We start from the raw sequence: 16,335 nt of genomic DNA on the forward strand, positions 1-16,335 counted from the left end.
ATCTTCCCGGACCGGGGCACGAACCCGTGTCCCCTGCATCGGCAGGCGGACTCTCAACCACTGCGCCACCAGGGAAGCCCACCAAAAACTTTTAAATGCACCTAACCCAACAATCCTACTTTTAGGAATATATGTAAAGGAAACCATCAAAACAGCATGCCAAGACTTCTAAGATATTCATTCACTAATAGCAAAAAACTGGTAATAACTTGAACATCTTAAAAATGAGAATTGTTATAAATATCAAATCATTATGTTAACCTGAAACTAATGTTATATGTCAATTATACCTCAATTTTTTAAAAAGTAAAAGAAAAACTGAGAATTGGTTAAATAGGTATAATACTATTAGATTATAAACCAAAGTATAAAATAACCAAGTCTACATAAGGTAAATGACTGAGTGAATAAATAAGTGGGAAGAGACAAATCTTCCTTAAAGAAGAATTCTGAATAATTTATGTCAATAATCCCCCCTCCAGGAGTTGGACCTTAACCACCACCCCCCGCCCCGCAACCTTGAATATGGACTGTGACAGTGACTTGCTTCCAAACTAGAGTATGCAAAGAGGGGTGGGCCATGAAAGGCTGTAGGTGAACTGGTTAATTAAAATTAAGATTATGGGCTCTGGAGCATATAGCCTGAATTCAAATCTCTCTGTCCTACCACTGTTTGTGAGGCCTGGCCTACTCTGCGCCAAAGTAAAAAGGATAATAATGATTTAGTGTGATGGTTAAGTGAGAATGCATATAAAACATTTCACATGTAAATGATATATAATAAGCACTCAAATTTTAGCTATGAGTATTGATTTGGAAGTAGGGAGAAAGGAGGGGAGACAACTGCACAAAGAGAGAGCAGTTAGGAGACAAATGAAACGATCAGGCAAGAAACAATAAGGGTCTAAACTAAGTCTGTGAGGGCAAATTTGAAAGAGATTTCAAAATTGTCCGTGAGCCATGGCCGCTGAGCCTGCGCGTCCGGAGCCTGTGCTCCACAACGGGAGAGGCCACAACAGTGAGAGGCCCGCATACCGCAAAAAAAAAAAAAAAAAAAAAAAAATTGGGGCCGTAGAATCAATAGGATTTGTGACCTAATGAATGTGGAAAGTGAGGACGGAGGCATTAATGTCATTCAGGTGTCTTATCTGGATGATGGGCCACTGGTGGTTCCCTTCATCAAGACAAAATAAAAAAGGAAGAAGTCTGGAAAAGAGGATGATGAGTTCCCATTAGAATCCACTATATCTGAAGTTCTGTGGAACCTCCAAAAGGAAGTACCTGGCAAACAACTACAAAAAACAGATCTGGCACTCAGTGAAAGAGTCTGCGCTCAGGACAAAGATTTGGGGGTCAACAGATGGGTGGTACTTGAAATCATGAGTATGGCTAAGACTGCCCAGACAAGATCATGAGAGATCAAGCCAGAGGACAGAATCCAGAGGACTTCTATATTTAGGGGGCCCTAAAAGGAAACTAAGAAAAGGCCATCAAAGATGTGGCAAGAAAATCAAGAGAATGGAGTCCCAAGAGTCAAGAGAAGAGAGCTACGAAGGAGAGAGTGATCAATAGTATTAAAAGTTGAAGAATGACAAAGTAAGCCAAAGAACTAATAACTGTCCATTGTATTTTCCAATTAATGATAACAGAGATGAAAAGGGATACATTTTTAATTATGAAGAAGAACCATCACAACATGATGATCAATTAGATGTGAATAACAAGAAGATGATCTACAAAATTCACATTTAAGGAGGAAAAAATCAAAGCAATGCAAATGAGAATATACAAGTGTCACTGGCAAAACTCACTAACTGAACCAAGTGAACAAGGGAGAGAAAGGACCCTGGTAACAAACAAGATTTCAAGTGACTTGAAGGATACCACTTGGGTGCCACCTCAGAAACAGGTACACAAAAGGCGGAATGAGTGTGGGGAAAAGTCTTCACTACACTACAAAACTTACCCCAGAGGTCAGACGCCACCCACATCACCAAATCTAATTTCTTCTTTCTCAGTCTTCACCTTTTTCATTCTCCCTGTAGCATTTTATATACTTGACATCTTACTCCATCTTGAAATGGTTCCGCTTGCAGCCATGATTATGTTCTCATTTAGGAGAATCAAAACTAAAGCCATTGGCATGAAGAGCGGAAGAAAGTGAGCTACAGAAGAAAGAGACCTCCTAGCAAAGAAAAATGGATCAGTAAAAAAAAAAAACATCATCAGCACTAGCAGGTAAACCTGTGGCTGATTCAGGATGGAAGAGAAAGAGATGACTGGTGACACTATATTGAGTGATATAAAGAAGAAATCGGGGATGACACCAAGGTTTTTAGTTTCGGACTTTGGTGCATAATGAAATCAGGAACTGAGGAAGAGACTGGGGACTGCAGAGCTTTGAACATGTTGACTTTGAAGTACCTACAGGATCTCGAGTGAGGCTAGGTCTGGTGCTCAGGAAAGAGATCTGAGCTGGAAAGTTAAATCAGAGCACATACACCTATCATATGAGCATAGAGGAAATAGGGAACATTTAATGAGGAAAGGAGGCAGCTGGGGCAGAATCTTATAAAAGGGACAAGTCACAGAAAAGAAGCCCAAGAAGAAGATAAGAGGTAGCAGCCAGAAGAGAGTGGCATCACACAAGCTGATGGAGAAGAAACCTCCAAGGGGATGGAAACAACGACGTAAACCGCCACAGAAAAGTCAAGTAAGACAAGCACAGAGATGGGTCCTTTGGAATTGCAAATTAAGAGACTGATTGCCTGTGCAATTTCAGTGACACTGATCAGAGAGGCTAAAGGAGAAGAAAAGGTAAGGAAACTGAATGGTTACAAGACCACTCTTCATATATGAGAAGCTTGGTTATAAAAGGCAGGAAGAAAGATGCTGTAACTATCTGGAGGGGGCAACCTACAGGACAGAGGGACTTTAGGGCTGATGGAAGAAGCTAACAGAAAGGAGATACTTGAAGAAAGAGGATTCTTCAGTAAGGGGAGAAGGAAGGATTCAGAAAAGAGGTAGAGGAACTATCTTAAACAGGAGGTAAGAGAGACAGAAGAGAAGGAGGTAAGGATAGTTATGGATTCAGAGAAGTTATAGACAGGAAGGCAGGGAACCTTTGTTTTGTGGAGGAAGCAGAAGCCAATTGCCAAGAGGAAGTTTTAGGTACAGCAAGGGTAAAGACAAATCTCATGGCATATAGTTGGGGCACACAAAATGCTAGAAGCATAACAAGCTTCTGTTCAGGACCCTCTCCCTTATTTACTCCCAACAGGGAGGGAGAGGTAGTTCTCAGTATATGTATCCTAAGAAAGAAATTAGCTGAAATCAAATGCTTCTTTTTGTGTCAAAGCAGATATTTTATGCACAGTGGCCACCAAATTCAGGGTGGAGACAACATTCAGTTCTTTATCAGGATTGCATTAAATCTGATTTATGCTTCCTGCCACTATCACTTCAACTCATCCAGCATTTATCCTCCAATCACTCTGTAAAAGGTGCTGTGCTGAAGCAGCTCAACAAGATTTTTGTTGGGCACGACTAAACAAGCAACAGGACTTCCACAACCCTCTGTAACTAGGGCCAAAATTGCTCTGGGTCAACCCCGCCCTAAATCACTATATCTCAAACTAAAGGAAATTTTAAAGGAAACCTCACTGAACATACACAACACAAAGGCTCCTTTTTCCCTTCACAATGGTGACTTCTTCCCACTGCAGAGACCCAAGGGACTATTTATTTTACTTCTTCCCCAGAGAAACCATAACACAGAATAACCTAGTAACCATCCTTTAGCATGTTACAGAAGGAAGAAACATAGTAGGAGTCAAGAAACCTGGGCTCAAGCATGGCTCTGCCACACACGGATGGTTATCTTAGGTAACTCACCAAACCTGACTCCTGGTCATACAGTGAAGCAGTTGAGCTGGACCACCACAGAGACCCTGGCATCCCATATCTTCACCCAAGCTCTGCCCCTAGAGTCCTAGCAAGTGATGTTGGTTTTTCTTTTGGGCCACATCTGACACTGCTTTGGTTTGTCTTTAATGATTTTTTCTTCCTAATAAATCTTGGTTTATTTGATGTCCTAAAATTAATACCTCCGTATTTTTGCAGTTTTTTAAAAAGTTGATTATCACTGGAATATGTCATCTGTAAATATAAGCATTGCTACAATCTGAGAAATCATTTAAAATTAAATTTGTCACTTCTATGAAAAATAAAGAACCTTCTTAAAATTAACCTTACACATCTGTGTCTATTTTATAGAATTTGGGTATGATTCTGGTTTGCAAAAACATTAAACTGAATCTGTTGCTTTAAATCCTTTACATCCTATTACAAATAAATGTAACCATCATTCTAATTTTCCATTCAGGATGATCCTAACATCTAGTTACTATAAAGTAAAAGTCCAACACATCTGTAGGGCCTTCAAGCCTCATAAAATTTCTTTTTACCCTTCAAATAAAACCTTAAGGACTAGAACTACAGAGAACTTTTTTTCCCCCTTAAAGGGGAAAAAAAATGAGTTGGAAGCATGGTCCAGAAAAGGAAAAGAATGAAGTCTATCCAACTGGAGCTATAAAACTAGACATGAGGTTCTTTCTTTCCACAGAGCCCTAGTACAGAAGCAGCAGAATCCTGGGCTCCAGCAAAAAGACAGTAACTGGCTCAAGACATCCTTTACCTGACTCCAAGAAGATGACAAAGTAATGGCTATTGGTGAGTTCCTTCCATGGGGAATGGACATGGCAGTATCGGTCTGACATGACTGATCAGGAGTTGGCTTACTCTTTTAGGGAAAAGGTGGCTTGCCAAAACTCATCACTCACTTTCCTTGATTCTATGCCAGAAGGAACGTAGAATTTATTTTCAGTGATTCTGGGAAAGAACAGAAGAACCTGGGAGGACAATATATTTACATCTTAAGAGAAAGATGAAGTGTAAAAATAAACAGCTGGGTCCATAGATGGTATCTAAAAGTGAAACTTGGTTTCTGGACTGTGCTGGAAAGAACAGAATGATAAGCACTTGTCTTGAGAAAAGCTTCATCTCTTGTATTTGACTTTCTGGACACCTAAGTTGATGAAGAATAATTAACTAAAAACATAGTGAATGAGATTGGTACAAATGGATGAATACTGTAAAACCAGATATGACCCATAAAAAACAGTGATAAAGTGTCCATACAACAGAATTCCATGCCAGGAATTCATGCCACTCAACGGGGCTCTCTGTGACCTTCATTCAGCCTTTCCTCCTTTTATTGTCACCTCTGGTGGGGAGGTCTGTTCACATAATAGTACATATGAGGCAGAGAGGCCCTCAGTACTAGCCAGCCGTGGCAACTATGGGCCCTTGAAAGAGACCATAAGGCCTCCAGACTTTCACACACTTTCCCTATGCCTGGAATGCCCTCCACTCCCATCTCCCAAATGCACTGCCCCCGCCTCCTTCCTCAGCAAGATGGAGCTGGGACTCTGGTGGGAAACGAGAAAGACAGAAAAGGAAGGAAGCAATGGGAAAGGAGTTTCCTTCCAGGATGGAAAGACAACTCAGGAAGAATAGTAGAGAACACCACACACAACATGTTCATGTGTTCATGTCTGGCCACAGGGAAAAGTGGGTTATTCTGATACAGAGCTCCTTGATCCTTCCAGACAGAGAACTGAACAAAGGTTACCTCAAGGACAGGTGTCCATTATATCCAAGTTCTCAAGATCCAAACTCAGGAACTAAAACAGATTTGGACAACAATGGATATTTGCAGTTATAAGATTAGTTTTCAGTATTAAACAAACTCATATATACCACAAAGACTTGGTGGCAGGGACTCACCGCTGAAATAAAAAATAGGAAAGGGTATATTCTTCTATAAAAGAAAAAACTGTAAAAAAAAAAAAAAGGATTGAAAAATGGCTACTGCATTTCAAGAAATTATAGCTGAGGTGGAAGTATGGTCAAGAGCATTAGAGCCAGAATAAAAGGAAGAAATATAAAAAGAAATATACAAGTGGTTCAGCCAGATGAACAATGAGCAAAGATTTCTCAACAGATCATAAAGCTGTATCAGTAGAAAACATAGCAGCAAGACAAAACCTTTAAGTATTTAAACAGTGGTTGGAAGTTTCTGCTAGAAATGCAATAGAAAGAGAAAGACTGGATTCTGAATACCTTGGTTTAAGTCTACCCTTTACTTAAGGTGTAGTTTTTCTGAGCCTCAGCTATCTTTTCTGCAAAATGGGGATAATACTTTTCTAAATTTATCATTGTGAGGCTTTAATGAGATCATAAAAGCATTTTAAACTCTAAACACCTGCCATTATGTAAGTTTCAAAAGTCAAGTAAAAAGCAAGGAATTATCCTATGGTATAGTATAATCCTGGAAAACACCAAAGAAAAAGAGAAGAAAGTATCATAAAGCATTGGCTCTTGACCCTTGGCTGCACATTAGAATCACCTGGGGAAATTTTTTTTTTTTTTAATAAAAACCATGCACGGCAGCAGCCTAGAGATGCTGATTTAATTAGGTCTATGGTGGGACCTGATCATCACTAGTTTTTTTGTCAAATGTTGATTTTCTTTTTTCACAATTCTATTTCTAATGTGAAGCTGCAACTGAGAAAGAGCATGCTACACCGGAAAAACTCTGACGTTTCAGTTCCAAAAGCATTAAAACTTATGGGAGGCTCTTTCGTCATAACTGTATTATATCAGTTATTACATTTTATTCAAATCACCAGAATATATAATCTTATATCTGTCTCCACCACTAGACAGTGATCAGGAATGTCTTATTCAATATTATTTCCCCCAAGCCTAGTGAATAAAATACTTGACACAAAGAATAACAATAAGTTAATATTTGAGTGCCTGTAATGTATCAGGCTTTATACTAATTGTTTACAGGTGTTATTTCCTATAAAATGAATCCCCAGAAATTCCCTAGGCTGTTAAGTATTAACATCACTATTTACAGATATAACATCACTATTTTACAGTATTCATCCATTTGTACCAATCTCATTCACTATGTTTTTAGTTAATTATTCTTCATCAACTTAGGTGTCCAGAAAGTCAAATACAAGAGATGAAGCTTTTCTCAAGACAAGTGCTTATCATTCTGTTCTTTCCAGCAGAGTCCAGAAACCAAGTTTCACTTTTAGATACCATCTATGAACCCAGCTGTTTTTTTTTACACTTCATCTTTCTCTTAAAAAAACCTTGGGCTCAGTAAAGTGAAGTAACTTGTCCATAGTTAACTCTATTCTTCAACCTCATCTGATTAAAACGGCCTTAAAATATTTTTGCCCATAATCATTTTGTTCAATAAATGATTTTTGTCCCTTCTACAACTCAGGATCACGTAGGGCTTGAGGTTCTTCATTCTGAACGCCATTCTCAATGCAGACACAAAACATGTGTTGGAGGCTGAACTACAGCTGCACCAAGCCTGAGGCTTCTGGGAGTTTATTTGCTTTTAAATAAATCCTTGTTAATCAGTGTTTGTTTTGTTATAATTTGCATTTTTTCCTATGACTGAAACATGGCCCAGAAACAAAAATGCAGTTTATCTAATTGAAATATTATTCGAGAAATAAGGAGGAATTCGGACTATGTCAGAAAATCAAGGTGCAGCACGTGAAGAACTATACCCTGCCTGAGTGTCCCAGGATGCTAGAGAAAGGAAACCAGAGAGAGTCGACCACCATCCCTCGAAGAGCTGCATCTGTCTCTCATCAACAAATGTAAAGGGGAGTGTTCACCTTATAATGCTCAAGCTGTTCTGCTGGCGGAGATTATTCTGATGCAGTCCATCCCTCCCAGAACACTCTAACTGGCCAAGCCTAGCCAACTCCAAAGTCAGCTTGGGTCACCATAATGCATTTATGTATACAATCAAGTAACTCAAGAGTGTCTTCTTTTTAGTCTCCTTGACATTCCCCTGCATGGGCAGGCGGACGCGCAACCACTGCGCCACCAGGGGAGCCCTAAAATAGTGCTTTTTAAAAGCTTTTTTTTTTTTTTAAGACGGGGAATTTATACCCTGCCTGAGTGTCCCAGGATGCTAGAGAAAGGAAACCAGAGAGAGTCGACCACCATCCCTCGAAGAGCTGCATCTGTCTCTCATCAACAAATGTAAAGGGGAGTGTTCACCTTATAATGCTCAAGCTGTTCTGCTGGCGGAGATTATTCTGATGCAGTCCATCCCTCCCAGAACACTCTAACTGGCCAAGCCTAGCCAACTCCAAAGTCAGCTTGGGTCACCATAATGCATTTATGTATACAATCAAGTAACTCAAGAGTGTCTTCTTTTTAGTCTCCTTGACATTTTCCTACACAATCTAAGATTCTTCCCAACTATAGTAAAATAGTGCTTTTTAAAAGCTTTTTTTTTTTTTAAGACGGGGAATTTTGGCTAACTACCAACACAATCAAAAAAGCAAACACCCAGCCCTGATGTGACTAAAAGGTCATCATACGGGAAGTGTAATAATCTTCAGCAGTTAAAACTCAAAACAGAAAAACTGGAAAAGCCATCTAAATATCTAAGAAATTATTATATATTCCTAACATGGAATATTACAAATGTTTGAGAGTTTTAGAAAATTCAAAGAAATAAATACATAATAAAATTAAGTGGAAAGAAGATACAAAACTACGTATGAACTTGATTTCAAACTTTTAGAAAACATTTTAAAAGACCTTTTTGTTTTTTATCCTCGTAAATATACACCAAAACATTAACAGTCATTATCTTAAAGTAGCATATTTTGGGTGAGTTTTCTTTTTCTTCTTTACACATTTCAGTATTTTCCACGTTTTCTAAAATGAATTTGTTGATAATGATAACCAAGTGGTACGTAAGGGTGATCTTATGATAGCATACCCTAGTATTTCTGACCAAGGAACCCAAATCTTATGCAAAGAAAACAGGGCTGACAAAAAAAACAAACAAAAACAGATGTTATTTCTAGCTGAAGTTTTGGCCACAAATCCCTGAGAGTCAGGATGCACTATGCTAAGAATTTTTTTCTCTGCTAGACAGACCTAGGGAGCCTTAAATCAAAGTTTTCTGCCTATATTAATCCTAAACCCAAAGCCCAAATCAATCTTTGGATCTTACCACTGGGGGAAAAAGCAGTCAGCATCAAAGAAAACTTAGGGAAAGAGAAAGAAAAAAAGAATTTATGCCTATAGCCACCCATCAGGGGCCTTTTTAGGCCTCCCTGGCTTGCCAGGTGGGAGGTGAAAGAAAGCTTAACCCTAGTAAGAGAAAAAAAGGATAGCAGCATCAGCTTCTCGATCAAGTGGAGGGAAGACGAGGGGGAACGTGGGCTTGGCTTATGAACTCAGCACATGGCCCTGCTCACCAGCACAGGGGCCAATGATGTTCTCGGCTGAGAGTCACTCCTCTTTGGGGTGGAAGTAAAGGGACCTACACGTCATCAGAGGTGAAATAGGGTGGGAAAGACAAGGAGTGGGGTAGGCATAAGCCTTGAACTACTCCAAGGCCAAACGTGCATTTACTTCTATAATCAGTGTGTGTACGTTCACTGGCAAAGTATACATCCTCTTGATTTTGAATATATTGGAATTTGATGATAAACAGATCTAAAATGTTTTTGACCAAATAGACAATTTTATAAAGGGATTCAAAGTATTCTGGAAATAATCTTGCTTTGAATCAATATTCTGTTACTGCATTTTGATAACTAAAGCATCAATTAGTAGTAATCAAGAGATGTTATTCATAAGCAGAGAGAGATCCAGCAAGTTTCTCTATAAATTATGCGTTCATATTGCCATAAACCCAGAGCACTCCAAATAAACTTTAACTGGCTAAAGAAGCATTCAAGTCATGGGCCTGCTATATCACTCTTCTCCATACCCAGCACTGTGCACGCTTGATAGTTAAGCCAAGCGGACTAGTAAACTGCACACAGGTGTAATCTCCAAATCAGTCCTGGCCTCCACCAGTTCTTTCAACCCTCACCACAAGAATCAGGTAGCAGGGACTTCCCTGGTGGCACAGTGGTTAGGAATCTGCCTATCAATGCAGGGGACATGGGTTTGAGCCCTGGCCTAAGAAAATCCCACATGCTACAGAGCAACTAAGCCCATGTGCCACAACTACTGAGCCTGCACTCTAGAGCCCGCAAGCCACAACTACTGAGCCCACGTGCCACAACTACTGAAGCCTGCGCGCCTAGAGCCTGTGCCCGACAAGAGAAGCCACCGCTATGAGAAGCCTGCACACCACAACGAAGAGAGTAGCCCCCATTCATTGCAACTAGAGAAAGCCTGGGCCCAGCAACAAAGACCCAATGCAGCAAAAAAAAATTAATTTTTTTTTAATTGAAAAAAAAAAAACCAGGTAGCGGACAACTAGCATAGGTGCAAGCCTCCAGCTTATCCTGGCTCCAGGCTTTTCCTAGCAAAGTACAACTTAGAACCTTCCCAGTCTAGACCTGGTCTGACTGCCCCAATCTCGGCCAATGTTAGTTGGTACAGGTCTTGTTCATCTGCCTGTAGAATGTGAAAGCTAACTGGAAGGGTGTGTGTGAAAACACAGAGAGCAAACAAGAGAAATCTGTGAAATCAAAACAGGGTAATTCCCTAAATTATCGAAATGTTACTCTCATAAGATATCCTCCCACTTTAAAGAACAGATGAAGCTGTCCTACCTCACTATCAACAAAAAAATGCAAATAAAACAATAAAATGCTCTTTTCCATTTATCAACCTAAGGGTTTCTTTTTTGCAACAGTGGGGTATGATAAAACATTCTTACACTGCTAATGGTACAACCTTCCTGTAAAATAAAGTAACAATATGATTTAAGAACCTTCAAAATAGATGAACAATGACCGAGGAATTTCACTTCTAAATATCCAAAAGCAACAGTCAAAATTAAAGATTTATGCAAAAAATATGTTCACTGCAACCAGAAACCATCCAAAAAAAGGTTACAGTACCTTCATACAGTGAACTAAAGAGTTTTTGTGAAAAAAATGACTTATACAATATGAAAAGACAATCACATAATGCAAAACTATATACACAGTTTGATCCCAATTATGTTAAAGCATACACAAAAGGAAAAAAAATAGTATGCCAAACAACTTCTATACATTTTCAATTTTCCTCTTTCAACTTTTACATATTTTCCAAGTTTTCTGCAATATTTTAGATATTACTCTTATCAAAACAGATGTTACTCATAATGAATTTTGACAAAAGAAACCAGGCACAAAAGATTCCTTACTGCAAATAAAAACCACAATGAGATACCACTCCACACCCACTAAGATGGCTCTAACAGAAGACAGACAATAACAACTGTTGACAAGGATGTAGAGAAACTGGAACCCTCACACACAGCTGGTGGAAAAGGAAAATGGTGCAGCCGCTGTGGAAAACTGTTGCGCAGTTGCTCAAAAAGTTAAACATGGAGTCACCATATGACCCTGCAATTTTACTCCTAGGTATACACCCAAGAGAAATAAAAACATATTTCCATACAAAAATTTATAGATGAATGTTTATAGCAGTATTACTCATAATAGCCAAAAAACAGAGATAATCCAAACGTCAATCAACAAATGAATGGATAAACAAAATATGGTATATTCATATAATGGAAAACTTTCATCCATAAAAGGAAATGATACATGGTATGACATGATAAACCTTGAAAAACATCATGCTAAGTGAAAGAAGCCAAATGCAAAAGGCCATGTGTTGTATGATTCCATTTATATGAAATGTTCAGAATAGGAAAATCTACAGAAACAGGAAGTAAATTAATGGACATCTAGCACTGGGAGTTTGGGGGCAATGAACAATGACTGCTAATGGATATGGGGCTTCTTTGGGGATAATAAAAATGTCTAAAATTGTGATGATGGAGGCACAACTCTGTGAATATACTAAAAACCACTGAATTATACACTTTAAATGGTGAAGTATATGGTATGTAAATTGTATCTCAATAAAGCTCTCTTTAAAAAGAACATATACTTTTACTTCACTCATAATAAAATTCAAAACCAAGCAAAACGAATCAGTGGTGTTAGAAGCCAGGAAAGTAGTTACCTTTGGGGAGGAGGGAGAGGGTAGGGTTTGGGAGGGGGCAAAAGAGGAAGCTTCTGAAGTGCTAATGACAACCCATTTCTTGATCTGGGTGATATAATATCACATTAGGATTTAGTATTCATTGAGCTGTACACTAATGATGTTATGCATTTTTCTGTATGTAGGCCATACTTTATTTTGAAGTTCTTAAAAATTGACTTCAAAAAGGAAAACCCTAAAGTTTCTTAATTTAGCCAGACTCTCAGGCCCTAACTCAGCATATTTAGTCTTATTTGAGCCAATTCTATTTATCTGGTTACTTAACTAGAAGCAGATTAGAAACTGCAAAATGCAGGAATGAGGAAGTAGGAGGTACAGGCTCCCAGGATAAAGTAAAACAGGATAAAGCAAGAGAAAACTAAGGAAGGACCTTGAGGGACGATTGTAGGGAGCAAGAAGGAGTATTACAAAAAGCAGAAATAAGAATTCAAACAATACAGCAAGCCAGGACCATTCATTAAGTCCCACATAGTCCCACTGGCCCCAAAGAAACCTCCATATTACGGAAGAAGAGTGCAATAGATCACGCTCATAACAAAGACTCTAAATCACCAAGGAGCGTAAAGTATGCCCAGGATTCCCTCCCTGAGAAAGTGAGTGTATAAAATATGCTATATCAAGCCACCTATCAAAAAAAAAAAAAAGTTAAACTTTTAAAGATTTGATATTTAAATAAATAATTATCTAGGAAATAACTTATATGAAAGACTTACTCCCTCGAAAAGCCAGATGAATGGGTTATTACTGTGTTACTCAAGAAAGATCATACAGGGGCTTCCAAAAGCAGCCATAAATAAATAAATAAACAAATAAATATTAACAAAAAAAAGAAAAAAAGAAAGATCATACAATGACAACAAAATGGCACAGAATATATCATAGTGAGAGATACCCTCTTGGGGGACAGATGCCTCAGTGAGTCCTCTAGCACTGTTACACTGGAGATTTAAATACCACCCTTTCAAAAATAGTCTACAATTCAAGAGGTCAGCACACATGCATGAAAGGTGAGCTCAAAACAATTACAGTCACAAGGCCAGACCCAGAGAAAATTTGGGGTGGAACACATTTATCTCTCTTCAGCACTTAGCTGGGGTGTAGGATCCTCCACATCTTCTTCCTACCAGGGTCCCTTTCCTATGTTCCAGGCTTACTTTCACAGGCTGGGCTGGTGGGTCTTTCCTGCTCAAGTGTTTCTATAACTTAGGTGTAAAGGAACCAGTGGTTATTCAACGCCACAGTCTGTGAGGCTGACATATTACCACATGGCAATGAAAAGGAAAATAAGGAAACTGAGGCTCAGTGACCACCCCAGATCTCAGCCATACCAGGATTCAAACTAAATTCAAAATTCATGGGTCCACAGATTTTCAAAAGGAAAGGAGCAGACCTGCACCCTGGCTGCCCTCATCCTCCTCCCAGCACTATCCTCTGATGCTGACAGCCTGAAGTCTGAGAGAGAATTGGGTATCACCAGGAAGTGGGTGGGACAGTTACTACAGCCTAACCAGCTGCCTGATGTCACAACAGAGCCTCAAAGGGTAACAACCAACAGGTCTCCAACCTAGCTAACTGTTCCTCCTGCTGGATATAAGATAAAAAGCTGCCAATGCTCCTCTTTCTCTCCTGCCTGCAGGGAAATGAGGCTACCCTCCTTCCTTCCTGTCACTATTAAAATCCTGAAATCATTAACTAGTAGCTATTTCCCATGAGCTACTGCTTTTAAAGGAGTCTGTCTTTTCTTTAGCTATCCTACTCTATTATAACTTCAGTGGAATAAAGACTCTAAAATGAGGGAGATTTACCAAGCTGTCACTGTACTGTCAAAAAGGGACTCTTATTTTAGGGTAACATTAAAGAATGTTCCAAGTTAATGTATCTTTGTAATTGCTGGGACCACCTCTGGTCAGGAAAAAGGTTCTTTCTACTATGCGTTCTTCTCCAGCTATAAAGAGCTATGGACCTCAAAGAAAAGGTTGAATTTCCTTTCCTACAGTTTAAAATCAGCCTTTCTCTGCTCCCATCATTGCTCAAAGTAAAGCAGTTACAAAAGTGAGGTCCTGCTCATTCATTCACTCATGAACAAGCACACAAAGGACAGGACCAGATACTATGGGGAGTAATGAGAATCAGAGAATTAAAGGTCGGTAGAAATGCCTCTGTGTCTTCATCTGTAAAACAGAAATAATAATATGTATATCTACCTTACAATGTTATAAGGAATACAAAAAATAATCCACTGTGCAGGGCATATGGTAAGCACTCATATATTATCTATAGGAAAAAAGCAAGACGAAGGAAATCATGTACATATGGTGTGCTACTATTTATCTGAATAAGAGGAAGATTATGAATACATGTATTTGCTTATATTAAAACAATGAAAGAATAAATCGTAAAATTTAACGAGAAAGGGAATAGCATACAGGAATCAGAGACAGAAAACTAGACTTATTTGAACAGATCTTGTTTTGTAGATTTGACTTCAGGCAAATGAATTTTATTTTTTACATAATTATGCAACAAAACTAAATTTTAAAAAACGACTCTTCAAAACCAAAAGCAAAAAGAAACAAATCAATTTAACTGTATACCACATTGGTGACAAAGCCACACTGAGAACTATTCCAAGTGACTTTAAAACATAATAATATGATTATACAGTCCTAGTAGGACATATCCTATGGACAAAAAAATGAATAAATAAATCTTAAACCTTTTTCAAATACTCATCCTGTTGGTGGTAATATTGGATTATTCTGAGACTTATGAATGCACTGTGAGATAATGTAAATGAGAATTTACACTAGTGTTAAGAACAGGATTTTCAGCATGGAAGAAAGGAAAAACAGATGTAAGATCAATGAGGTTAAATAAAAACCCTGAAATCCTGACTAGAACTATCAATATGAATTCTTGATTTATTACACCTTTAAAACAAATCACACATTTCCTAGCTCTGCCTACTTAGACACAGAGAAACCAAGTACACCCCTAATGCCCAGACTGTGGTGTCTTAGTACCATCTGCCACCAAAAGGAACTAGGGGTCCTTGAAGAAATGACTGATTCCACATCTGGAGCAGGAAACATATAAGATGAGCCTCGAAAATCTTAACTTCCTGCATTTTGGTTTGACATCACAGACTACTAGCAGTATTGTGTCAAAAGGACTTGGTAGCCGACTCGTCCCAATGGCAAAAAAAGGGACAAGTTGGGCATAATAAGGTTAGTAACTGTAATTGACTGAAACACATCAAATATGCATTTATATCCATGAATTCATACAGTTACCAAAAAAACCTCACTAACTACATTTGGAAATCAAGTAATTATTTTGAAATCCAGAAAATAAAGGGAAAAAAACACCACATATTTATTTTGCCTTTCTTCTCCAAATTTACTTTGGGATAACCAAACAACTGACAAGGGCGAGAGTCTCTACAGTTCTCCAGCTAATAAGTGAAAAGGAATGTTGAAATTAAAACATCACCATTTTTCAACCCTTACTGAACTATTGGATCAAGGACTAACCATTGACGACTGCTAACACTGCAACAGACACGACCAGACATGACAGGCTTCCTGATAGAAGTTTATAACACTCCCCACAAACTAGTTTTACCAAAAAAAAAAAAAAAAAAAAAAAGAAGAGGGCTTAAAAAAAAACTCTCAAACCTGAATCTCATTAAGCCTCTAGATCTAACTACCATTTTACAGGAAAAGCAAAGACAGAAAAACATTTTCATTGAACCTATGGGAATAAACAGACAAAATCAGACCATGGGAAGCTGCACAGCAGTGCTCTTCAAAGTACGATCCACAGATAGGTGCCTGTCTGTGAATTTTTTTCACCAGTCCATGATGAGATAAGTACAGAAATCAGAGTAAGCATCAGAAACATTTAGAGCAAATTAACAGTAATTGTGTGTCTATTGAATCTAACCTTTTTTTTTAATGGGGCTGGTTTTATGCATGCCTTTTTTATTTTTCCTGAAACGTTTAAATGCCAAGCTAAGAAATTTATACCACATTTTGTAAATAAAAGAAAAAGTAAAGGCAATTTTTGAGAAGAGAAATAATGTAGTTACAGATAAGCTTTAAGATTACTCTGGCAGGGATTCCCTGGTGGCGCAGTGGTCGAGAGTCCGCCTGCCGATGCAGGGGACACGGGTTCGTGCCCCGGTCC

General features: G+C 38.5%; 1 protein-coding gene across 1 annotated transcript in view; it reads right to left on the bottom strand.

Annotated features, from left to right (window-relative positions):
• The window catches only part of USP31 (ubiquitin specific peptidase 31), a 76,413-nt gene that overhangs the window by 40,961 nt on the left and 19,117 nt on the right, over positions 1-16,335 (bottom strand). The gene's annotated exons all lie outside the window — the stretch shown is intronic.

The sequence above is a fragment of the Physeter macrocephalus genome, chromosome 14, assembly GCF_002837175.3.
Source record: "Physeter macrocephalus isolate SW-GA chromosome 14, ASM283717v5, whole genome shotgun sequence".
NCBI classification, from domain to species: domain Eukaryota; kingdom Metazoa; phylum Chordata; class Mammalia; order Artiodactyla; family Physeteridae; genus Physeter; species Physeter macrocephalus.